At 42.0% G+C, this 26374-nt stretch overlaps 1 protein-coding gene across 1 annotated transcript in view; it reads right to left on the bottom strand.

The window, feature by feature from the left end:
* Window positions 1–26374, bottom strand: part of LOC130273247 (ATP-binding cassette sub-family B member 5-like) — an 83256-nt gene that overhangs the window by 46720 nt on the left and 10162 nt on the right. The gene's annotated exons all lie outside the window — the stretch shown is intronic.

The raw sequence follows: 26374 nt of genomic DNA on the forward strand, positions 1-26374 counted from the left end.
GTCGTTCGTTTAGAGCGTGAAGTTTAGCGCAGGTGGCTTGTGACATCATGACTGTGCCCGCTCGTGACATCTCGGCAAGTCACGCCCCCTTCCATAGACTGGCATTGAGGGGGCATGGCCGTGACATAAAGAGCGGGGTGGGACCATGACGTCACGAGCCACCGCCCCGCATCGCCAGTCATCCGACATGGAGCAAAGTTTGCTCCGTGCATCGGATATCTGGGGTGCCGCAGCCGAGATCGTGGGGGTCCCCAGCAGTGGGACCCTGGCGATCAGACATCTTATCCCCTATCCTTTGGACAGGGGATAAGATGTCTAGGAGCGGAGTACCCTTTTAAGAAACTGATTTAGAAAATTTAATGATTTGTATTTTGAAGCATATGTTGATACAAATCCCTGAAAACAAGATCAAATTGACACTATATCATTGAAAAAGGCCGTACGTCCGGATACATAAATGGTTAAAGTATCTTTTTTAGGCAACACTGTGTTTTCATTGCCCATTAGGAATTGTCATATATATCAGGAAACCTAGCCACTCTAAGGCTGCACTCACACTAAGTTTTGTCCATACCGGCATCGGATCCGGCTGGGAGATGGGAAAACCGGGTGCTCCCGTATCCCAGCTGGACCCAGCCCCTATCCAATTCATTTGAATGAGCCGACTGGAGTCAGATAGTGACTACGTTCGGCTCATTTTTGCCCCGTATCCGGTTTTATGGCCAGACTGAAAACCACAGCGTACCGTGGTTTTCAGTCCTAAAAAACAAATACAGGGAAAAAATGAGCCGACTGGAGTCACTATCTGACTCCAGTCGGCTCATTCCAATGAATTAGATAGGGGCTGGGTCCGGCTGGGATACGGAAGAGTGTAATACAAGAATAGTGCAGGCTGCCCTGCTATTCCATAAAGCAGTTTACAGCTGTAATGTTTTATTTTTAACATGGGAACTAGAGTAGGATGAAATCTTTTTGACATACATGCAAAGATAATGATCATTATTTTACTTCTGCAGTTATACAAATAAACATGATCATATTTACTGTGATTTTAGCATTAGAAAATGCATGTTAAGAACTCCATTGCCTCAATCATTATAGTATCGATTTAATCTGTGTTTTCCAAACAGTTGGAACTAGAAATAACATGTCCAGACATGCACTATACAGTATTCATAGACATGTGGTATTCCAAAGGTCTTAATTTTTTATTATCTTAACATATAATTATTTTGCATGAATTTCAGTCGACAAGTTTTTGACACCTGACACCTTTTGCACATTGTCTTCTGCACAAAATGTTTTATTACTGATACAGTTAAGTAATACGAGTTTATTTTGTACAGTAAAACAAGAACAGTCTTCAAGGATATCTCCAGAAAGTACCAAATATTGAAGAAAGAAATAGGAGTATGTGGGTGGGTATAATTAAATATATTTATTAATTGATAAGTCTAAAGGAATACTGGAAAAGAAGTTAAATGGATAAATAAGTAAATAAATAAATAAATAGATAAATCAATGTAAGTAGTAGCAAATGGTTGCTGTAAAAACATAAAGTTCATGAATATCTTATTTTTGAGACCTTATTGCCTCATTCAGCAAAACCATTGTTTATCATGAGTTTCTCGATCCTATTTTGTGATTTCTGTTGTCATGTGGATCACCGCTAAATTTGTACTTTGCCATATAACGGTCTGACAGTTGAGAAAGCCAGAAGTGACTAAAACAGCTTTTAATGCTTCATGAAAATGTTATACAAGTGTGAAATTGAGCTTGGCAGTGTCTCAGGCAGATGTTTATAGACTATGTTAAAGGGGTACTCCGGTGGGAATTTTTTTTTAAATCAACCGGTGGCAGAAAGTTAAACAGATCTGTAAATTACTTCTATTAAAAAATCCTAACCCTTCCAGTACTTATTAGCTGCTGAATAGCACAGAGGAAATTATTTTCTTTTTGGAACACAGTGCTCTTCTGGACAGTTCCTAAAATGGCCAGAGATGTCAGCAGAGAGCACCGTGCTCGTGATGTCAGCAGAGAGCTCTGTGTTCCAAAAAGAAAATAATTTCCTCTGGAGTATTCAGCAGCTAATAAGTACAGGAAGGTTTAAGATTTTTTAATAGAAATAATTTACAAATCTGTTTAACTTTCTGGCACCAGTTGATTTAAAAAAAAGGTTTTCCACCGGAGTACCCTTTTAAGAAAATGTTGACTTTGGATGTCTCTGAAGATGCCAGCCAGGGCAAAAAGTGTAATAAAAAAAAGTGTAATAAAATTCCTCAGCAATGCCTCAGGATCCATGGTATCTATCTATCTAATGTAGGATTGCACTGTTATTCAACAGAATAGTTCATGACACCATTTAATATCCTTACAATCTCAGATCAGTTTGTTGTCTTTTATGTCTGGTCCCCTAAAATATTCATCCCTGTCCTTAGAGATCGGCTGTACTTTCTTCCCTGGGTGATGTAAGCTGGGAGTTATTTGGGTGATGGAAGTTATTTCACAGATGGGAATGAAAGCATGGCAGATGATGACAAGGACTGACAGAAATTGTAATCTAAATGGATACTATTTTGTGGCAGTCCAAAGATAGGATATTTAGGGAATCTTCCTGAAAAACATTTCGGTACGACTTTTAGATGATAGCAGTCTGCCACTGGTCGGCTAAAGCAGTCGTGTGTATTTAAATATTACCAATCAATCGATCACTTACATCAACTTTAACCTAATTTGTATGGACATGTTTCAATAATGGAACCACAGATCTTTTAAGTGTCTCTATCACTTTAAAAAAAACTTTTGACACGTTACAAAGACGTTTTGATAGGTCCGGGTCTGACCTTACTAATTGTTGGATTAGTAACACTTCACTCCCTCGCCTGCTTCGCTCCCCATCTTGCTGCAGGGGACGTGGTCCATTGACTTGCAACAAGACGAGAAAGGCAGCAAGCCGGGGAGTGAAGTGCTAAGCCGTGTGTTTCTCCGAGCTGTATTTAATGATCAGTGAGGGTTTGGACACCTAGACGACCGATCAAAACTTTAAGAGCTTCAACTTGAGCTTCAAATGACCCTTTAGGCTGGGTCCATCCTGTGGTAATGCAATGCATCATATATCAGATCCTGTTTAAACTGGAATGTCGACATGGAGGCCACTTTTTTCCTGCTTGTATATATTTTCTTTGCTGGGCTCAATAGCTCAATAGCTCCGCAGACCACACTATTAAGTCAAACAAATTACACAAATATGAGGGGAAAGAGGCCGAATGTAGTTACTTGGAGGGAAATTTATCAATCTTTGCTTATGTATTCTTTTTTTTTGTAATTTTTTCCTTACTTTTTTTTTGCTTATGTGCGACTTATTTATCAACTGGTTTCAGCCTGTTGATAATTTTCTTTCACGTAAGCAATTTTTCCTTTTTTACTTTGGTAGTAGCTTTTTCTGCTCCATGTTTGAGCTGGAGTAAATTTAGTCAATTTTTAACCCTGTTGTGACTTTTTTTTGCGCAGTTGCGACTGTCGCAGTTAATAAATACCTGACTACCCGTAGTCCATTATTACTACGTAGTTAATTTTTGGAAAACTTGCTTTTCTCGCTTTCCAGTCAAAATGTCGCACGAAAAATCGCGTAGTCGCAGTTGCGACAATTATAGTAAAGAAAACCTGACTAAACCCGTTGATAAATGTCCATATTGATGTCTACGTTTGGGCCGTTGAAGTGCACGGGGCCCCCTGCAGTCTGTCATGGTATTTATCAGCATAACTGTTTTGATGAAATCTACCAAAAAACTGGGATGCACTTCTGTGATCCGAGAGGAATCCCCCCACAAATACTACTGATGGATAGAATATAACATTGGGAGAATCCCCATTCCAGACATACATAAAGTAGATGAAATAGTCATTTTTTTTTATTCCACCATCTCTAGGATTTATCCAAACCATAAACTGGAATAGATTACCAAGATTATTATAACATGTAACTTTAAACTGTAAAAAAAAAGATGATAATAATATAAAGATTACTAAATTGTCACATAAGAAACATTTGGAAGAACTATTATAAGCCGGAAATGTAATACCTCCATCTGACATGTTAAAAAAGATTTGCCTTACTGACCTGATTCTGGGAAAGCAGTATGTCCGATAATGTACATACCAGCCTACTGCCTTATATACAGGCTGAGCAAGCAAGGAAAAGTGACATCATTTAATCATTAATCTGGATGACTGTAAGGATTGTGTAATCTTTCGCAGCGCTCGCTCTTCATGTTCAGTGAGTGAGGTCATTTCCGATTCCTTGAAAGTGTGAACTTTGCTTGGTAATAAAGTTATTCTAGTTAATTATATATTAATTCTGTATTCTATTAAACTTACTTTCTTAAATAGTGGGTTTATCCACAATCAGTCTCATTCAAATGTGTCTTTATTTTACTGCAGTGCAGTCAGCACGTGTCCCATGTGTATAATGTAAATGACCCCCTCTTACACTCTTATCTACAAGCAAGGTCACACTGTCTGAATGCATACTTGACTAGTACAGAACATTTTCCTTGAAACTCAAAAGGCAAGTAATCCAACAGTAATGACTTTTATCTCCGTTTTGCCCCCATGCGTTCATATTCTCAACAGTACTTTATATGCTGCTTATATCCCTCAATAAATGAGATCACAAACCTGTTCATTGTTCGAATGGGTGGGTGCATCAGTGGCGTACATAGAAGAGAGACCAATAGCAAGTATTGAAATGCACAAGTGAAGGTAAAAGAGAGAAAGAAAAATAGGGGGAGTACTCACAGAAACCAGGTCTCAGTTGCGGTGCAGAAAGTTTCTTTATTCAGGTGCTGTGCGGTACAAGCTGGACGCCAGGGACGCTGGTGTTACAGGTAAGCTTTCACGCCGCTACAAGGTGCTTCTTCAGACCACGTCTTTTCCATCACCTGACTCAGGTAAATACACCTCTATAGTCACATGACGGAAAGGGGCGTTCACAAAAATGAGTTAAAAACAGAGACCGGTGCACGGACAACTTAAATTACATAAAACCGTTGCCAAGTTGAAAAACCTTATAAAAAGACGCTCATGTCCAACCTGTCATTAAGCCCAAAGGCTGCCTTGGGCATTCGTCTTCAAAATCCATCATCCTTCTTTTTGAAGAATAGTCTTCTTAGTGTCCGTCCCAGCTGCAGGGTATATACGTTCAATACCGAAGAACTTCATTGCCGCGATGTCACTTATGTGACATTCGCGCATATGTGCAATCAGTCGGGGCGACCCTTTGCCTGTTCTGATTGAATTGGCATGTTCTCTAAACCGTACATTGATTGCTCGAGTCGTGCAGCCAATGTAAAAACGGTTGCAACTGCAACGGACACAATAGACGACATTCTTCGTTCTACAACAAATAAAGTCTCTACAAATAATGTCCACCCCTCCCATGTTAATGTATTTGTCTGAGAAAAAGAATTTACACCAATTGCAACTACCGCACATAAATTTGCCTTTCGGTCTATCTGCACTTAACCAGTTAGTACTGGGAGAGTTGCTTTTTAGGGTGCTGCTAACTAGCACATTGCTCAGGTTCTTACATTTTTTAAACGTGATAAGGGGGGATTTTTTTGTGAAATCCTGCAAATCAGGGTCATTCTGTAATAGGACCCAGTTATCTTTTATTGCCTTTCTGATTTTCTGGGCTACCGGGCTGTAGGTAAAGGCACATGAAAACCGATTCGCTTTCTTAGTACCGATGTTAGGTTTCTTTCTCTTTAGAAGGGTCTCTCGTGACAGAACACATGCCCTCGCCAGGGCCATGTCTAGTACATCTTTTGGATAGCCTCTAGTAAGAAGCCTAGCATGCAGCTCACTAGCTTGCAACTCGAAATCCTCCACCCGGGAATTAATTATTTTTAAACGCAAGAACTGTCCATACAGGACAGCTCTTTTGACATGATCCGGGTGGTAGCTTCCGATGTGTAGTAGTGAGTTTCGTGCCGTGGGTTTCTGATACCCTTGTGTGGCAACTACGTCATCCCTGATGCTGACCTTCACATCCAGGAACTCGAGGTCGGGATCCCCGATCTTCCACGTGAACTTTAAGTTCATATCGTTTTCATTGTTTAGAGCGGACATGAAGTCCACAAAGGTGGACTCCGTCCCCGCCCACACAATGAAAACGTCGTCCACGAACCGATGATATTGGACAATGTTGCCAATAAATTTGTTGGTATCAGTGAGGATGTATCTTTTTCTAAATCTGCCACATAGAGGTTCGCCAATGTGAAGGCCACTAGGGTCCCCATCGCGACCCCACCGGTCTGGGTGTACCATGTGTTATCGAATTTGAAGGAGTTACAGGACAAAATAAACCTGAGGGCGTCACAGGTGAAGTTAATGTACCCAACGCTTTTCTCTGAGCATTCCAGAAAGCATCTGATCCCCTCTACGCTCTTCTCCTGTGGTATACTAGTGTAAAGACTTTCGATGTCTATTGACACAAGGAGACAGTCTTTGGGGATCACGAGGCCCTCCAATGCCCTTAGGAAGTCATTGGTGTCCTTTACTAGCGCTGGGATCTCGTTCACCGCACAGCACCTGAATAAAGAAACCAATCTATATATTGTGACAGGGGTTCTGTTAGAGTCCCCACCCCGGAGACAATAGGTCTCCCGGGTGGGGACTCCAACGTTTTGTGAACCTTTGGGTGGAAGTACCAAACTGCCTCTCTGGGTACATCAGGTAGAAGTCTTTCAGCCATTTTCTTGGACAGGATACCTTTTTCAAAATAAGACCTAAGCAGGGATTGTAATTTACTTTTTTGTGAGTTTAAGGGGTTTCCGAGTAACTTTACATAATGGAGGGGGTTATCCAACTGTCGTAGTGCCTCTTTTATGTAATATTGTAATGTAAGAACCTGAGCAATGTGCTAGTTAGCAGCACCCTAAAAAGCAACTCTCCCAGTACTAAAGGGTTAAGTGCAGATAGACCGAAAGGCAAATTTATGTGCGGTAGTTGCAATTGGTGTAAATTCTTTTTCTCAGACAAATACATTAACGTGGGAGGGGTGGACATTATTTGTAGAGACTTTATTTGTTGTAGAATGAAGAATGTCGTCTATTGTGTCCGTTGCAGTTGCAACCGTTTTTACATTGGCTGCACGACTCGAGCAATCAATGTACGGTTTAGAGAACATGCCAATTCAATCACAACGGGCAAAGGGTCGCCCCGACTGATTGCACATATGCGCGAATGTCACAATAGGCAATGAAGTTCTTCGGTATTGAACGTATATACCCTGCAGCTGTCATACGGACACTAACAAGACTATTCTTCAAAAAGAAGGATGATGGATTAAGGATGATGGATTTTGAAGACGAATGCCCAAGGCAGCCTTGGGCTTAATGACAGGTTGGACATGAGCATCTTTTTATAAGGCTTTTCAACTTGGCAACGGTTTTATGTTATTTAAGTTGTCCGTGCACCGGTCTCTGTTTTTAACTCATTTTTGTGAACGCCCCTTTCCGTCACGTGACTATAGAGGTATATTTACCTGAGTCAGATGACGGAAAAGACGTGGTCTGAAGAAGCGCCTTGTGGCGGCGTGAAAGCTTACCTGTAACACCGGCGTCCCTGGTGTCCAGCTTGTACCGCACAGCACCTGAATAAAGAAACTTTCTGCACCGCAACTGAGACCTGGTTTCCGTGAGTGCTCCCCCTATTTTTCTTTCACTCTTTTATCTTCACTTGTGCATTTGAATTGCTGTCCGTAAGGGGTTTGAGCACCGAAGATCGGTGAATGGTGCACCGCGAGTGGTGAACCACTGTACAGGATTGTCCAGCATTTGTATCTATCTTCACACATCTCAACTTAGGCCGGAGCAAGGTAGTGCCGATCGCTATTTCTACACACTTTCCGCAAGTATTGAAATGGTCCTCCTATTATGGCATTTGATTTTTCCCCCAAAGACAGAAAGATCTGGTATTTATTTCAACATTAGCTGAGTACCTGGCTTTGCAGTTTTTCCTTCTTAATCCTTGTTGGAGAGGAAAAGCAACAAAGGGGGAAGCTTTTGAACTCATATCCTGCCTTCATATCCCGTCCTCATATTTTGTCCTCATATCCCGACCTCATATCCCGTCCTCATATTTTGTCCTCATTAGAGATGAGCGAACTTACAGTAAATTCGATTCATCACGAACTTCTCGGCTCGGCAGTTGATGACTTTTCCTGCATAAATTAGTTCAGCTTTCAGGTGCTCCCGTGGGCTGGAAAAGGTGGATACAGTCCTAGTAGACTCTTTTCTAGGACTGTATCCACCTTTTCCAGCCGATCGGAGTACCTGAAAGCTGAACTATTTTATGCAGGATAAGTCATCAACTGCCGAGCCGAGAGGTTCGTGACGGATCAAATTTACTGTAAGTTCGCTCATCTGTAGTCCTCATTTCTCATCCTCATATCCTGACCTCATATTCCGATCTTATATCCCGTCCTCATATCCTGACCTCAGATCCCGTGCTGATATCCTGACCTAATATCCCATCATTATGTCCCATCATCATATCCCATCCTCAGAGGGGGCTGAGTTGTGATGAAGATATTGTAAACTGAAAATAGAAGGGGGCGTGGCTTTGTGGGACTGGGCATGATTTGCAAGCCAGACCGATGCACAAAAAGGATAGAAAATAAAAGGGGTGTGGCTTAAATAGTGGGCGTGTCTTTGCGAGATGAGGCGTGGCGTGCATGGAGGGTGTGACATGCAAACTGGACTGACACATTCACCAGGAGATGCAGAGCGGAGCTTGTGCAGTAAGGTCCCGGAAGCCCCATATACTTGCATGGGACTTCAAACAGAACTAACATATTTTAACTAACTTATATTTATTTGACATAAAAATTACATGTGACCAAGTATTATCGAACTATCTCCAGCCATTTGGAAGTTATGCAGTAACATATATTTCCCATAGACTTGTATGGGACTTTAAACAAAATCCCTGAAACTCGCAAATGGGGGTGGGTAAGGATTAATTTACTCATCCTATGTTTGTTGGTGACATATAAGTAACATGTGTGCCAAGTTTCATGTTAATATCTTTAGCCGTTTGGAAGTGATGTTGAAACATACACACATACATACATACATACACACATGAGTTTTATATATGTACTAGCGGAGTACCCGGCGTTGCCCGGTTTTTCTTTCCTAATCCTTGTTGGGGAGGAAAATAAACAAAGGAGGAAGCTTTTGACTTCATAACCCGTCCTCATATATTGTTGTCATATCCCAACCCCATATCCCGTCCTCATATCCCAACCTCCTATCCCATCATCATATGTCAACCTCATATCCCGTCCTCATTTCCCGACCTCCTATCCCGACCTCCTATCCTGACTTCCTATCTCGACCTCCTATCCTGACCTCCTATCCTGACCTCCTATCCCGACCTCCTATCTCGACCTCCTATCCCGACCTCCTATCTCGTCCTCTTATCTCGACTTCCTATATCATCCTCCTATCTCGACCTCCTATATCGACCTCCTATCTTGACCTCCTATCCCGACCTCCTATCCCATCCTGCTATCTCGACCTCCTATCTCGACCTCCTATCCCGACCTCGTTTCTTGTCCTCTTATCCAGTCCATCTATCCCAACTTTCTATCCCGACCTCCTATCCCGACCTCCTATCCCATCCTCCTATAATGTCCTCCTATCCCGTCCTCCTATCCCGTCTTCCACTATCTCGACCTCCTATCTCGACCTTCTATCCCGACCTCCTATCCCGACCTCCTATCCCGACCTCCTATCCCGACCTCCTATCCCGTCCTCCTATCTCAACTTCCTATATCATCCTCCTATCTCGACCTCCTATCTTGACCTCCTATCTCGACCTCCTATCTCGACCTCCTATCTCGACCTCCTATCCCAACTTCCTATCCCGACCTCGTTTCTTGTCCTCTTATCCAGTCCATCTATCCCAACCTCCTATCCCGACCTCCTATCCCATCCTCCTATAATGTCCTCCTATCCCGTTCTCCTATCCCGTCTTCCACTATCTCAACCTCCTATCTCGACCTCCTATCCCGACCTCCTATCTCGACCTCCTATCCCGACCTCCTATCCCGATCTCCTATCCCGTCCTCCTATCCCGTCCTCCTATCCCGTCCTCCTATCACGACCTCCTATCCCGTCCTCCTATCACGACCTCCTATCCCGACCTCCTATCTCGACATCCTATCCCGACCTCCTATCCTGACCTCCTATCCCAACCTCCTATCTTGTCCTCATATCCTGTCCTCATATCCCGACCTCCTATCCTGACCTACTAACCCGACCGGTAATATGTGTACCAGGTATTGAAATATCTCCAGCCGTACGAAAGTTATGTGGGAACATACTATCCTATGTTTGTTGTTAATAAATAACATAAGTTTCAAGTTTCATGTTAATATCTTTAGCCATCTGGACATGATGCTGGAACATACACACATACACACACACACACATTGAGTTTTATATATATATACTAGCTGAGTAGCCGGCGTTGCCCGGTTTTTCCTTCCTAATCCTTGTTGGGGAGGAAAATAAACAAAGGAGGAAGCTTTTGACTTCATATCCCGTCCTCATATATTGTTGTGATATGCCAACCCCATATCCCGTCCTCATATCCTGTCCTCTTATCTCGACCTCCTATCTCGACCTCCTATCCCGACCTCCTATCTCAACCTCCTATTCTGACCTCCTATCCTGACCTCCTATCCCTTCCTCCTATCTCGACCTCCTATCCTGTCCTTCTATCTCAATCTCGTCCTCCTATCTCGACCTCCTATCCCAACCTCCTATCCTGACCTCCTACCCCGACTTCCTATCGCAACCTCCTATCCAGTCCATCTATCTCAACCTCCTATCCCGACCTCCTATCCTGTCCTCCTATCCCGTCCTCATATGTTGTCCTCCTATCTCGGCCTCCTCTCCTGACCTCCTATCCCGACCTCCTATGCAGACCTCCTATGCAGACCTCCTATCACGGTCCTCCTATCCCGGTCCTCCTATCCCATCCTCATATCCCAACCTCCTATCCCGACTTCCTATCCCGACCCGTAATATGTGTACCAGGTATTAAAATATCTCCAGCTGTACGGAAGTTATGTGGGAACATACATTTCCCATTGATTTGCATGGGACTTTAAACAAAAACCCTGACCCTTACAAATGGGGTCAGTTAAGGGTTAAATTAACTATCATATATTTTAAGTGAACATATAAGTAACATGTGACCAAGTATTATCGAAATATCTCCAGCCGTTTGGAAGTTATGCAGTAACATATATTTCCCTTTGACTTGTATGGGACTTTAACCCCATTAATTTTCCTGCATGTAGTTATGATTTTTTCCAGAAGTCCGACAAAATCAAACCTATATAAGTAGGGGATCATTTTAATCGTATGGACCTACAGAATAAATATAAGGTGTCATTTTTGCCGAAAAATGTACTACGTAGAAACGGAAGCCCCAAAAGTTACACAACAGCGTTTTTTTCTCAATTTTGTCGCACAATGATTTTTTTTCCGTTTCACCATAGATTTTTGGGCAAAATGACTGATTTCATTACAAAGTAGAATTGGTGGCGCAAAAATTAAGCCATCATATGGATTTTTAGGTGCAAAATTGAAAGAGTTATGATTTTTTAAAGGCAAGGAGAAAAAAACGAAAATGCAAAAACGGAAAAACCCCTGGTCCTTAAGGGGTTAAACATAAACCCCGCCCCTGGCGGGTTGCTGACATATAAGTAACATATGTACTATGTTTCATGTTAATATCTTTAGCCGTTTGTACTTGATGCTGGAACATACACACATACATACACACACACACACATGTTGAGTTTTATATATAGATTTGATTTGATATGGGTCAATAAAAACCCACTGTTTTCACCGGAATTTATGGGTGTGCTGCTGGAGTTTTCTGTCTGGATTATCTACGCAGTCTGCAATTGGGACTGCAATTGTCCGCTTGCACCCCGGGACTCTCTCTTACTTTTGCAGTTGTGCTGCCTACCTCCTTGGATTGAGATATATATATATATATATATATATATATATATATATATATATATAACAAATAAAAGAAAAAACAAAAAAAAACGGTAGGGAACCGGCACTGTAACGATGGACTTGAAGTCCTAGGTGGGTGCTCAGCTTCAACAGGTTCAAACTCCAAATCTTCCAACGTAAAATCCAAAGAAGGAAGCGGCACTCCAAGTTGCAAAAATGATGGGTGAATAAAGTTGCTTTTTGCAACTTGGAGTGCCGCTTCCTTCTTTGGATTTTATATATATATATATATATATATATATATATAATTTTTTCCATAAACCAGTATCCCCTCCATTAATTTGCTGAGAATGCAGTTCCCTGGAGAGAGAAGTTCTGCACAGTTGCTTACCAACAGAAAATGGAATGGGACCAAACTGGACAAAGCCCCCTCTCTCCAAGGGCCCCAATAGCAGCCGTATGGCCTGTCGCTATGGTATGCCCTTGTTCAGCCTCTTCATTGTTTACATATGCCACCATGATTTATATTTAGTAGTGGCTATGCTGGGTATTGCAGTTTTGTCCTGACCCACATTACCTACTGGCACTTTTTTTTACATCTATACCCAGTACAGGACCTGGGAGTACTGAGGATAATGTAAGGTGAGTTGATATTGATGACTTATCCTACTGTAATTCCAGAGAACCCATTTAAGTTGCATGACTGATATGTTCTTGTGCCATAGCTTTTTGCTGAAAAGTGGTCACTACTTTTCTCTCTCTCTCTCTCTCTCTTTACATCTCTCCTCTCTTTCTCTCTCTATTACTCTCTCGTCTCTCTCCTCTTTCATTCTCTCTCTCTCTCTCTTTACATCTCTCCTCTCTTTCTCTCTCTATTTCTCTCTCGTCTCTCTCTCCTCTTTCATTCTCTCTCTCTCTCTCTCTCTCTCTCTTTACATCTCTCCTCTCTCTCTCTCTCTCTCTCTATTTCTCTATCGTCTCTCTCTCTCTCCTCTTTCATTCTGTCTCTCTCTCTCTTTCTTTCTCTCTCTTTCTTTCTCTCTCTTTCTTTCTCTCTCTCTCTTTCTTTCTTTCTCTCATCTAGCACTAAATAATTTACATGGATTGGTTAGTTCAATTTGGTATTATTGATGTGTTCACCTTTTTTATAGTCACTTCATTGTCACTTGCTTGTTCTCTCTCTCTCTCTCTCTCTCTCTCTCTCTCTCTCTCTCTCTTTATATCTCTTTTCTCTCTCTCCCCCTCTCTCTCTCTCTCTCTCTCTCTTTCTTTATATATCTCTCTCTCCTCTCTTTCTTTCTTTCTTTCTTTCTTTCTTTCTCTCTCATCTAGCTCTAAATCATTTACATGGATTGGTTAGTTGTCAATTTGGTATTATTGATGTGTTCACCTTTTTTATTGTCACTTGCTTGTTCCACATGTGAAAGAACAATCTTCTTTCAGTGTTATTACATGATACTTGAGATAAACTATGTAGGGGTTTCATTTGAGATCTTGCATAACCCGAAAGATTATCACAGGGTTCACATCCTGATTGTGCCCCTATATGGTGGCAAACTGTATAAATGGGATGCCCATGTATAAATAAACGGACAAGTTCAGGTCGCATTAACTTAGTCAAATAGTGACTAGATTTGGGTCATTTCCTGCATGTATATGTGTGTCCAATACACATATACATGCAGATGATCTAACCATATTCCCTAGCTGACTACATTTGCGCTATTAAAGTCAGTGGGGTCCATGTCTGTTTGTGCACAAATTCCTCAGCATCCCCTTTTGACAATTTGAAAACATATACATTCCACATTTGTAGTGTGAATGAAACTTTAAAGGTGTACTCCGGGGAACAAAACCCATAGCCCATTCTTTCCCTCTCACCAACCTATGTTTTTGCCGAAATATCATTCATTAGCTATATACAGCAGTTTCCTTCTTTCAGCTGTCATTTACATGCAGGGAGTAAGAGAAAAATGTCATTCTATAATCCACCTTGTCTCTTCGGAGAGACCTAGCCCCCTCCTTTGAAGACAACACCACATGATTTCAGTCAGGTCTAGAGCTCTAGCTGTACAGTCACACCTCCCCTCCCTGTGAGTGAGGAGCTTGTGAGCCATGAGAGAAGTTCAGAAGATTCTTAGTCATAAACTGCACTTTTCCTGTGTAGATCTAATCACTGACTGCTGCCATTCAGAGAATATCATGATTTATTGCTGGAGGTAGGATAGTCTGAAAGAAAAGACCTGTACAGTGTGTGTATTCTGCAGTGTAAGCATGCACACAGATAGTGAAAGTATTTGGCCAGCAGCCATTACACAGAGCTGCACTGACTTCTGGGAGTTGTAGTCTGTGCTGTAAGGAAGGAAATATAATATTTAGGAGACTTCAGGGGCCAAAGGAGCTGCCAAAACCACATAAATAACTAAAGTGGACACAGAACAGATACTTTTGGACATTTTAATTTTTCTTAACTTCCCTGGAGTACTCCTTTAAAGTAAAAAAGACAAACTACAGAGGGACTACTTCTGATCTTCCCTTTCTTTCTGGAAATATGTAGGCCATCGGAATTAGATCACTGCATTCCCAGCTTATAAACCCTTCTGGTTACCTGAGCCACTTTCCCCACAATATCTAGATTGCCATCAGGCAGAGGCAAGTCCTTCCCTAGTGACAGATTCCCAATGATCAAAACTCCTGATCAGTGATGTGTCAGAAGGGAAGCCAAGAAATCTTCTAGAAAATGGAGGGGGGGGGGGGGAGACTCTTTTCTTCCTTGCGACCACTGAAGGACCCACAGCGATGCCTGTAACCTCATGTTCAATGATAGTCTTGGGAAATATATGTTACCATCATTTGACAGACAGTATTGTTCCATGAAAGGATTTTACATTTATGATTCTACCTTTGTGGCATATCAGATGAAGTGTCTATGCAGTTTTCAGAAAAAAAAAACCTGTAATAGACTTTCAAAACACCTATCTAGAATTTGATATAATGCGGCTGTCTCATGATGATAAGCTCTGTATACATGCCCTATCGGTGCAAAAATATGTCATTGTGGGGATCCCCTGCATAGGGGGCCTCTGGAGAACATGTGTAAGGGCTTGTTCACACAAGCGTATTTTCTTTCAAGGGGGAAGGCTGTCTGCGACAGATTTTCGGCAGCGGATTTCATCTGTTGAAAATCCACTGCAGACCGTATTGACTTCAATGTGGTCTTTGGTGGATTTTCTCGCAGAGAGCTTGTCCCCTTTCAAACTCGCAGCAGGAAACACGCTGTGAGTTTGAGAAAAAAATACACTCATGTGAATGAGCCCTTAGGCTAGACAGGATTTATATCAGCTGATCCTTGAGGTTAGAAAAGTCAGAGAGGTGGCATTCAGCTGATCACTGATCCGGCTTCCATTTTTGGAGGATATCTTTGCTGTACAGACCTCATCCTCTACACATAAATTTACATAGGGAATTCTGCAAATGATATAAGACGAACTGTAAGTGGATCATGTCATATTTGTCAGTAATATGGCTCTTCATGTCCTTTGATAAGTACATGTTCTTCGTTCTCTTGCTATAAGTCATTGACAATTTGTACTTTGTCCTTTATATAGTGAGGGAGCGTGACGGTTACCTAGCAACATGATGTCACTTTTCTGTTCCCTGCCCAGAGGTTACTTAAGTTTGTTTGACATTGTTTGCTTTACTGCTTGAGAAAGGCTCTAATAGATCTACATGTACTGCATTGTCTGTACTACATACCAGTGTATATACTAAAGTGAATAGAAGCAGCACAGTATTGGTGTAGAGTTATTTTTATAAAGCTTTAACTCTTTTGTTGCCTTTAACTCTTCTGTTGGACATAATAATAATTAAGTTTAGTTATAGCACAATTTTGAGGGTACGAATGAGGAATGAGAACCTGGACTGGCCAGGAATAAATGATAGGCCCCACTACCAACCTGCTTGTCATTCCATAAAAATCCAGACCCGAAAATGGACTTTACCACAGGCTTCTTAAGAGATATGTTCTGCTAGGAATTATACAATATCCTGGATTTACCATATCTTATGCAGCTTTCCCTACATGAGATATGCGCCTCCTGAATCCTGGTTGCTACATTTGACAGGTACCTAAGGGAAATATAGCAGCCTTTGACCACCATTCCTGTAACTGTCTGACAACATAAAACACATCCTAGAGTTAAAATAAGAATCTCAGAGGTCCAGCATTCATATAGTCTCATAGTACACATAGTCAAATATTCAGTCCATGTGAAATCAGTCCTTTCTATATGACAGCTGTCATGTATACTTATGCAAAACTAGTACTTTACATATGACAGCTGTGCTGTGCTGGGCCTAGGTGACTCTTGCCAGGGCTCAAATTAGGGATTGGGAAGAGTTAATCACCAGACTTTGGCAATTCCACTGTAGTTGGTAGTGACACCCTTTGTTAGCATACTATAACACCACAGAAACTGACCAATACATACACATATAAGGTGTCCTAAAGCTAGAATGTGAATTCAAGAACTCCATGATTCATACAGTTGCCTGTTGGCCACATGACCTCTATGCTGGCTCTGGACCTTTATTACCATGGCCCACACCAAGCCACAAACATCACAATGTACATTGTACAGTGTGCAAAACATTGCGTAAACTCATAGGTCCACTTCATACTCTGTATGCACTATACCTACCAACAACCTGCACAACAGCATATAACCTATGGGGACTTTGTTGCCCATATTATTCGTTCGCTGTGTCATCACTTCCTACAGAATACCGTACATTATAAAAATGGCATAAAAACACAATTAACATAATAGTAAGAGAAAAAATTACAATGCTATTCCATTACAATATTTTCCCTAAGTACCCATGAAAAAACTTTAATCTTGCACGTGTTATTCCTGGGTAGCAAACATTTCCCTATAGCACACTTCTAGTGTAAAATCCATTCTTTTTCTTTTAATCTTTTTTGCCTTCTTCAGATCTTTCAATAAAAAATTTAAAAATAAACTAACCTGAACTAAGCTTCTTATTTACAGAAAGCCGGAATAGATCACCCAAAGATATATCTAGGTTTCTCCAAATACATGTCAAGGTACACCAAGTTTTTTTTTTCTGTTGGTTTCCGTACAAATCTGACAGAACAAAAAAGATATTGTAGTATAAAAACATAAGCCAGTATGTCATGCCAGGTTCTATTGTACCATGTACAATAACACATTTCAAATGCCATCTGAATTCTCAGTAAAGGGTGAGGACTTCCAGGGAGTGGTGGGTTACAGCAGCACTGATCGGGGATAGGCACGTCAGGTGAGTAGAAAAGAAGGATTTATTTAAAACAAAGCAATGCGTTTCACCCCACTTGCGCAGCTTCATCAGGCCTGATGAAGCCGCGCAAGCGCTGTGAAACGCGTTGCATTGTTTTAAATAAATCCTTCTTTTCTACTCGCCTGACGTGCATATCCCTGGTCAGTGCCGCTGTAACCCACCGCTCCCTGGAAGTCCTCACCCTTTACTGCTCGTTTGGTTGGGAGGCTGCAGACCGGGCTTTAGACTCACCTGCGCTGACCATTGTTGTGTGTGAGTTCACACAACCGACTGCGGTAAGAGTTTCTCCAAATGATCATTTACTCTCACCCGGACGGTTTTACTCTATACAGCGCTCTCTCTCTTTATCCAAATTTTTAGTCATAACATATGGTAGGTGCTGTCAATGAACAAGTCCTTTGCTAACACATTCTGAAATGGATTTTTAAAATGGCTTACAATAATGTATGAACTTTGGCTCTGCTAGTACTGGACATATCGTCTATCCTCAAAATTAGAGACAAAGCCTAGTTTTGCCAGGATCCGTGGCGCTGAACAGGACACAGGACTCACAAAGGGAAAGTAACGTCCAACAGGTTTAATTAACAATAATGCATTGCATGCACAGCGAAACACGTTGCATTATTGTTAAACCTGTCAGACGTTACCTTCCCTCTGTGAGTCCTGTGTCCTGTTCAGCGCCACGGATCCTGGCAAAACAAAGCTTTGTCTCTATACTGTTGTTCACAAAAACTAGGAAGGCTGTAGACGGACCCCTGTCTAACTACACACCTTTACCATTGTTGTGTATGTTGGTACACAACCCTTTTCGGTAAGCAGTATTGAATCCCCCAATATCCTATACCACTACCATCCACGTTACTCCACAGGGAGCGCCTTTGCTTTTCTCTTGTCATCCTCAAAATTAGTTATATGCTCCATTGGATTGTGTTGCAAATGGATTTTTTCCTTGTACTATTTAGAGCCCAAGTGACTACCAAGTATAGAACTTTAGGGGTCTTGGAGATATCAAAAGTTTTATATTTTACAGTCTCCCCCCTACTCTCTATGTACTTTAGACATTCGTAGATTAGCTAGTGACTGGTTCACCCTTCTGTATATAACTTTTCCTTTTTATAAAATATGTCTGAACCATTGTATCTTCCCCCATTCCTCGTAGTCTGTAAGCTCCCACGAGCAAGGCCCTCACTCCTCGTTTGAATAGTTAGTGTGTAATATTGTTATGTCGGATACTTGTCTTTATCTGTTGGCGCTCTATATATATATATATATATATATATATATATATAAAAATATATATATTATTATTATTACTACTATTATTAGAGGGCTGTTCAGCTCAATTGGGGATTTTCTCATACAATACTTATCCTATTGACACATGGAATTGGACTTATCAAGGTTTTGACCATTTTCACACGACAGGTTAATTTTTAATTTCGTTTGTGAGCCCAAATGGAGACATGAAGGGATGTAAGCGATGACTCTAATGATAATACAGTACTAGTCCTGGGTTTAGAGTAATGGGGCTACATACTTTCATTATTATAAACCTACTGATTTCCAGGAATTATACATAGCATCTATTTCTCCAGCAGTTTGGGCAAGTGTCACATAGTTGGCTAAGTCAGATAGGGCCATGTATTATTCATAAATTCTTTTTTTTGTCTGAAGTAAAAAATAAATAGGTTTCTTTAAGTGAGAAAACAAATAAAATAATAAAATAAAATAATAATATTACAAATAATAATAATAGTAAACTATACAATATATTTTGTATGTATGTATGCTTTTTTTATGTATGCTTTTATTTTGCAGGAGCCAGAAGTGTGGTCCTTGAAAATAAATATTCAGCGTATGGACCTAGTTGCTGCCAGCAAGTCATGGTATCCATATTAATACTTTGTTGTCTAAATGCTGATGTATACACCTGATGTATTGATGAACTGAAATGTGAGTTCATCCTTAAAGGGGTACTCCACCCCTAGATATCTTATCCCATATCCAAATGCATAGACATGAATGGAGGGGGCATGGTGTTATGTCACAAGGGGGTGTGGTGTGATAGGGGATAGAATGTCTAGGGAGAGTACCCCTTTAGTGCAGTCTTGTCAGAGCCATTCACCTCCCAGGGTCTCCTTACCCTCTAGGAAAAGGCTTCTTGTCCCTGAGTTGATTCAGTCAGAGGACGCTTTGGCACTAGGAAGTAGGAAGACAGAGAAGACATTGAAAGGAGTGACTTGGGTGGCAGGGTAATGCCCAGTACAGCGGCTCCTCTGCCTCTGCCATTCAGCAGCCAAACCTGCAAACTGCCCTTATACTGTCAGCTCCCATATTAACCACAAGTTTTTAAATATAAAAGTATATTCTGCCCATATACCTGCACAGGTGTACTACTACATACGTGTAGTTTATGTGTCAATATCAAACTAGTATACAGCAGTGGTCTTCTCCTTGTGGCTTCCCAGTTTTTTACTACCAGAGACTTGTACTGCATGATGGTAATTTATTTTTCTAAACCTAAGTTGAAGAAGTTGACATGACATTACAGCATCTTCTTAAAACCCCCTCTCTCCTCTCATTTAACCAAGCATGGCTACTGCTTTATTCACATAACAGTCAGAGGCTTCAGTAAAAGCACAGCATGTTGAGATATTTCAATGTCAAAAGAACTGATTCTGTGGTATCCCAGCCCTGAACACTCTTGTTCACCTGTCCTGCCAGGTGGATGTCACTTTATGGTGTCTGCTTTGGCCCACAGCTCCAGGTTTCATTGTCATGCATTTTGTGATTTATTCTGTATTTTCCTTTAAAGGGTACCTCTCATCAAAAAAACTTTGATATATTTTAGATGAATGAATGTTGAATAACTTTCCAATAGCATGTTAATGAAAAATATGCTTCTTTCTATTGTATTTTTCCCGATCAGTCCTGTCAGCAAGCATTTCTGACTCATGCTGGAGTCCTAAACACTCAGAGCTGCCAGCCTGCTTTGTTCACAGCCAAACAGGCTGTGAACAAAGCAGGCTGGCAGCTCTGAGTGTTCTCCTTTGTGAACAAAGCAGACTGGCAGCTCGTAGTGTTTAGGACTCCAGCATGAGTCTGAAATGCTTGCTGCCAGGACTGGTAGGGAGACCCCTAGTGGTCATTTCTTCAAAGTGGAAAATTAAATAGAAAGAAGCATATTTTTTAAGAACATGCAATTGTAAAGTTATTCTGCATACATTAATCTATAATATATTAAAAGTTTTTTTGATGAGAGGTACCCTTTAATTAATGTACTGGTATTTCTATGTTGTTTCAAGAGTTAATTGTATCTTTGAAGAGTAAACGGTATCTTTGAAGGAGGATGCATGTGAAATCACATGCCCACTTTGGCCAATCGGCGCCTTCTGCCCTGCTCCACCCAGGTCTGTCAAAACGGGGAGGAGTTAGTCAGAAGTGTAAAGGAGAGTGAGGTCCTGTCAAAACCTCTGCTGTGTGACCTGTACCTCAACACATGAGGACAAGCCCGAAAGATACAGTTGCAACAATTCCTGTTTCAGAGTAACATCACTCTTCATTAGAGTCCTGCAGACGAGGTAGTCAGTCCTGCCAAATCTAAAGCTTTGGGGAGAACAGATGCCTCAAAGCCCCATAGCCAAACCACAGATAAAGTAATCAAGATCTTCTGGCAACACCTGTCCACTAAAGTCCTCCCTGGAGGTAGGGGTAGCCAAAGTCAGTCAGCTCCCAAGTCAAGTCTACCTAAGTCACGTTTAAATCAGTCAAGTTGGGCTGGCTCGTGGTACATCCAAACTCAGCCAGAGGCTTTATTCCCCCAATGGGTGGTATTGGTGCAGTCTGACTGCTGGGGTCCCCTTGCAAACTCCTGTATGGGGGCCGGCTGCTCACCAGTCCTTGGTGCGCTCCAGCCCCCACCCTGGGAGACAGGCTTCAGTGACAACCTGCTCAGCAAATCACTGGCTCAGCAGGGATAGAGCATGTCGAGGACTGATAAGTAGCCAGCCCCTGTACAGGAGATGGCAGGGGGCCCCAGTGGTCGGGCCATTGGTCAGAAATATAGCCCCTATCCTGTGGATAAGATTTATTGTGATTAAATGGGAATACCCCTTTAATGGCCTAAATGTGCTACTATTTATCCAGTCTAAGTATTACATGATAGTTTACTCATACTACAGATTAACAAAAGTTCTGAGTGTTATCACAGTTATGGTTACTAATTAACTGCAATAAGAACTTTCACCTTCCGTGACTCCAGTTTTTGAAAAAAATATATGACAGAGCAATAAAATCCACCGCTTACCATTAATGTATGAGGGTGGAGTGTAACAATTTAGGATAATTAAAGTTACTGTCCAGTCATGACCTCATACATTATTATGTATTATGTAAACCAGTAGCCATAGGTAATACTAACTTGCTCTTTATTCTCCTCAGTACTTTGGCTGATTATTAGCTGATCTCCATTAGGGCAAAACTATGGTCTATGACTACAGTGCCTATAGTCTGATCACTCAGGATCCCATGTAAAGTTAGGTACTAGTCCTCATGTTGAACTGGCCAAGCTCTGGCTAGTGTAATCTACACCAATTTCCCCTCTTGTCAACAGGATAGAGAGCTATTATTATAATCAGAACATCTCCTAACCCTCTTGGCAGAGGCGTAACTTGTAGCTTCTGGGCCCGATGCAAAATTTGCTACAGGGCCACATGTGCCGAATATAATACTGTTTTTTTTATGGGGCAGATGTGCTTTTGGGCCCCCTTGGGCACCAGGGCCCTAGTGAGACTGCTACCTCTGCCCCCCCCTATAGCTACACCACTGCTTCTTGGGAAGACCTTGAGGGGAGACTCCATGAATTACACTAGCCAAAGCTTGGTCAGAAAGTATCTATCTTCTACATGAGGACTAGCACCCAACTTTCCATGGGATCCTGACTGTTGAAATTCACTGTGGGCACTTTAGTCACAGACCACAGCTCTGACCAAAAAAGACCAAATGATGTGTATGCAGATCTTTTGGTATAGAATTTAAAGTAAGATGTGCTCGGCTAAGTGTGTTTCTCTTTGTCTCTCTGTCTCTATACAGTAAGTCTAGCAAGCAGCGAGATAAACCAGTTGTTGTCTGAACACCCAGACCCTGAATGACCAAAGCTTTTGATGTCTCTATGTCATGTCAAGAGTTTTAAGTGACACTTTAAATTATATGGCACTATTATGGGTACTTCAGGAGGTAGCACAAAGGTACAGACACTGATGTTTCTTTTGTAAAACTGTATGACACTTGCATTATTTAGCTGAAAAAGGTTGCACCAGTTTTTACAATCCTTTTTGTCAGAGGTGTCTGTCAAAAAAGGGTTTATGCCTAAATAATTTCATCGTAAGGAGCATTGAAAATCATCTTAAGGCTAAGTTTCCACTTGTTTTTTTTCTGGCAGTTTTTGGAGATCTGCCACTGCAGTTTTTGAGCCAAAGTCAGAAGTGGATCCATAAGGAAGGAGAAGTGTAAGTCCTTCCTTTATATGTCCTGTTCCTTTTGAATACACTTCTGGCTTTCGCTCAAAAACTGCAGTGGCAGATATCCAAAAACTGCCAGAAAAAAAAACAAGTGGAAACTTAGCCTTACCCTGTTTAGTAGCACAGCAGCAAGAGTTTCATTTAGCTGCAGTGCCCCCCACTGAGTAAACTAAGTATTGTCGTGTCCAAGTAGCTGTCTGCCTTTTTAAAAGAAGTCCTGAATGAGGTACCCTCCTAATTTAACTGTTACCTAACAGAGTACTTGAAGCCTTTGTAAACCAAAGAACCCTTTTATCTTTATCTTTTATCTGAAAACCTTGGGGTAGAATTATCAAAACCTGAGTGGTGCAGTTGTCCATAGCAACCAATACCATTGCTTCTTTCATTTTTAAAGAGGCCAGTAAAAAATGAAAGAAGTGATCTGATTGGTTTCCAGGGGCAACTGCACCACTCTTCCTCAACACAGGTCTTGATAAATCTTCCCCCTTGACTTTATAGGAATAGGTTTAGCCTACTGCAGAGCAGGGGCGGACTGATACCTCATGGGGCCCCCAGGCAATAGAGGATCATGGGGCCCCCATGTGCCCACCCTTAATAGATGTCCTGCCCTTATACAATATAATAGATTTTTCCTCCTGTACAGTCTGCTGAGGGTGATAGTCCTGTAGTTCCTATAATCATACTCCTGTCACTCTTAAGCAGCCTGTACATGGTTAGATCAGTGAGTACAGGCTGTAAGTGAACGCAGGTCTCGTGCCCCTGTATAGTACAGTATGACGTACACTTACAGCCTGTAAATTACAAAGCTGTGAATTGTGAGATGGCAGGCCCCCTGACCCCCCCCCCCCCCAAGAGGGTGGCGCCTGTGGTGGACAGCCTCCCATGCCTGAAAGTGATAGGAGTATGATTACAGCAATCACACTCCTATCACCCCCATACAGCCTATGCAGGTGTCTGGGAGGTGACTGCAGTATAAGACGGCAAAATAGTAAATGCAGCTCTAGGGGTGACAGGAGGAAAACTCGTGATGTAACAGCAGAATAGTGACTACAGCTCTGGAGGTGATTAGAGTATAAGATATGATGCAAAAGCAGAATAGCGAGTACAGTTCTGAAGGTGACTGAAGGATAAGACTTCTCTTTGTCATCTTCCTCTTTGCAGTGAGGCTTAAGAACCTGCAGGTCATGTGACTCAGGTCCTTAAGAATATTCCAACACAGATTGTGAAGGCAAGAAGTTACTGTGGTTAAGTAAGATATGGTGATGTCCCCCCTTCCTCCATCCTATGTCCCACTTGGAATATGTTCTTCCTCCCCTCTCCCCCCCCCCTTGCTATCCTCCTGCACTTGATGTTAGAATGTAATGTCCCAGCAGAGGTACATGGTCCTATACTACCTGTAGGCCCTGTCAGGTTGAGTCCCTCAGTGAACTGGGGGCTCCCCTGCAGGGTCTCCCCCTGTTGTCTCCCTGTTGGTTTAATAAATGTGTGCATGTCCCTTTAAAAGCATAGACAGGATCCTTATGTCTAGATAGTATACAGGATCTGTGGAGGTCTCAAGGACCTGTGAGTAAGCCTGTCACATGTTATGTTATGCAGTTATATGATTGGTTGTAACATGTACTCCCAGAGAGCACCAGCTTAACCTATGACCCACAGCTTGACCAATGGGCTTTAGTCCAGCCCCCCACTATATAAAGGGGTGGCCATCTTTAATTAGCTATCATAGCTACCAGCTCTTTCCTCAGACTCTTCTGAGAGTAACAAATCAAAGTCTTTGCTGAAGCAGCTACCAGAGATCTCAGGACAAGTGTTCAGCATCTCGAGGCCACAAAGCTAAAGTCTATCCAGTAAGTCTACAAGTCTATGTCTGCTGTCACTGAAGTTAGTCAAGTCCTGCACATAGTCAAGTCTAATTACAAGTCAAAGTCAAGTTTATTACAAGTATTGGTCCAGCAAGCTGCGAGGTCCTCTGGGTCCTGGCCACCTCTCTGGGAATTCTGGCCTTAGCTGTGAAGATAATTACATCTGTCTTCCACTCAGTAAAGCCTCCATTTACCCATAACTGGTTTTGGACTCTTTATTCACTACTAGCCCGTGGGAGAATCCAGGCGTGTGGTGTTCCGGAATCCAAAATCACACTGGCGTCACGAACACATAGGGGTTAATGCCATCCGACCCCCGAGGTTAATAACATCTGATCCCACCATTCACACCGCAACACCCGTGATCCCGTCATATACACTGGTTGTCCACCACAAGAAGATCATGGAGCATGCATGCTGGAGGTTGGTATATAACCAGTTTAAACAAACAACAAAAAACGTGGTCTCAAATGGCTGGAGGTGCTCAACCCCAAATGCAGTTGTGCATTTATACTGGGGGAGCAGATCCTGCCCTTGTAGTCCGTTGCTAAGGGCGATCCCCAGCATAAAAATGCATACAATGGAGGATGCCTGCAGCGGACTACAAGTGCCACAATAGAATCCTACACCAGATAAACGGTGTGGATATGTAACAATTAAAATAATACAATACAGGAATTTAGGTGCACTACTGTGGTAGATGTATACAATGACATTGGCTAATCCCTCAACACTGATGTTAAAAATGATGTTATAAATTTTATACTTGGAGGTGTGTAAACTCCAAAATTAATGCGCCTTGAATATCTTCAAGGCAGCATTAAGGTAGCACCTGTGAGGCCATGCACCTATATTAGCCAACTCAGGTGGGGCTTGCAGCTTGCCTCCCTTCTCCCATTGTATGTGTGCTCAGTCACGCTGGAGGGTATCTGGGAGGAAGTTGCTGCCGTAATTGCCCACTGGCCCCTGTTTTGCTTATCAAGAACAGGTAGGAATAGCGTAGGTCCCGCGCCATCTTGAGAAACCTTGGCGTGGTGTGCGGGCTCAGTTATGTCCTTCACTGGCGAATGTCTCAATTTTAACATCAGTGTTAAGGGATAGCCAATGTCATTGTATACATCTACCACATTAGTGCACCCATATTCCTGTATTGTATTATATAACCAGTTTGCACGCTCCCTGATCTTGTGAAGCAGCAAGTCCTGACGAACTGTCAGTCCACCCCTGCTGCAGAGTATTGTATTATTGTAGTAAAATATTACCTGCACTACTGTAGATTCTGCTACAATCTCTGCAAAGTATCACCAACTTGCAATAATATGCTTTAGCATGAATTTATAACACATTTTTATTGTTCACCTGGGCAGTCTAGGCAGTGAGAATTGTAGTTTGGCAACATCTGGAGGGCTACCGTTTGGGCACCACTGTAACAGTGGTCTCCAAACTGTGACCCTCCAGATGTTGCAAAACTACAACTCCCAGCATGCCCAGACAGCTGTTTGCTGTTTGGGCATGCAGGGATTTGTAGTTTTGCATTATTTGGAGGGCTACCATTTGGAGATCACTGTGCAGTAGTCTCTAGTAGTCTCTGGCCCTCTAG

Source organism: Hyla sarda, chromosome 5 (genome assembly GCF_029499605.1).
Source record: "Hyla sarda isolate aHylSar1 chromosome 5, aHylSar1.hap1, whole genome shotgun sequence".
Classification (NCBI taxonomy): domain Eukaryota; kingdom Metazoa; phylum Chordata; class Amphibia; order Anura; family Hylidae; genus Hyla; species Hyla sarda.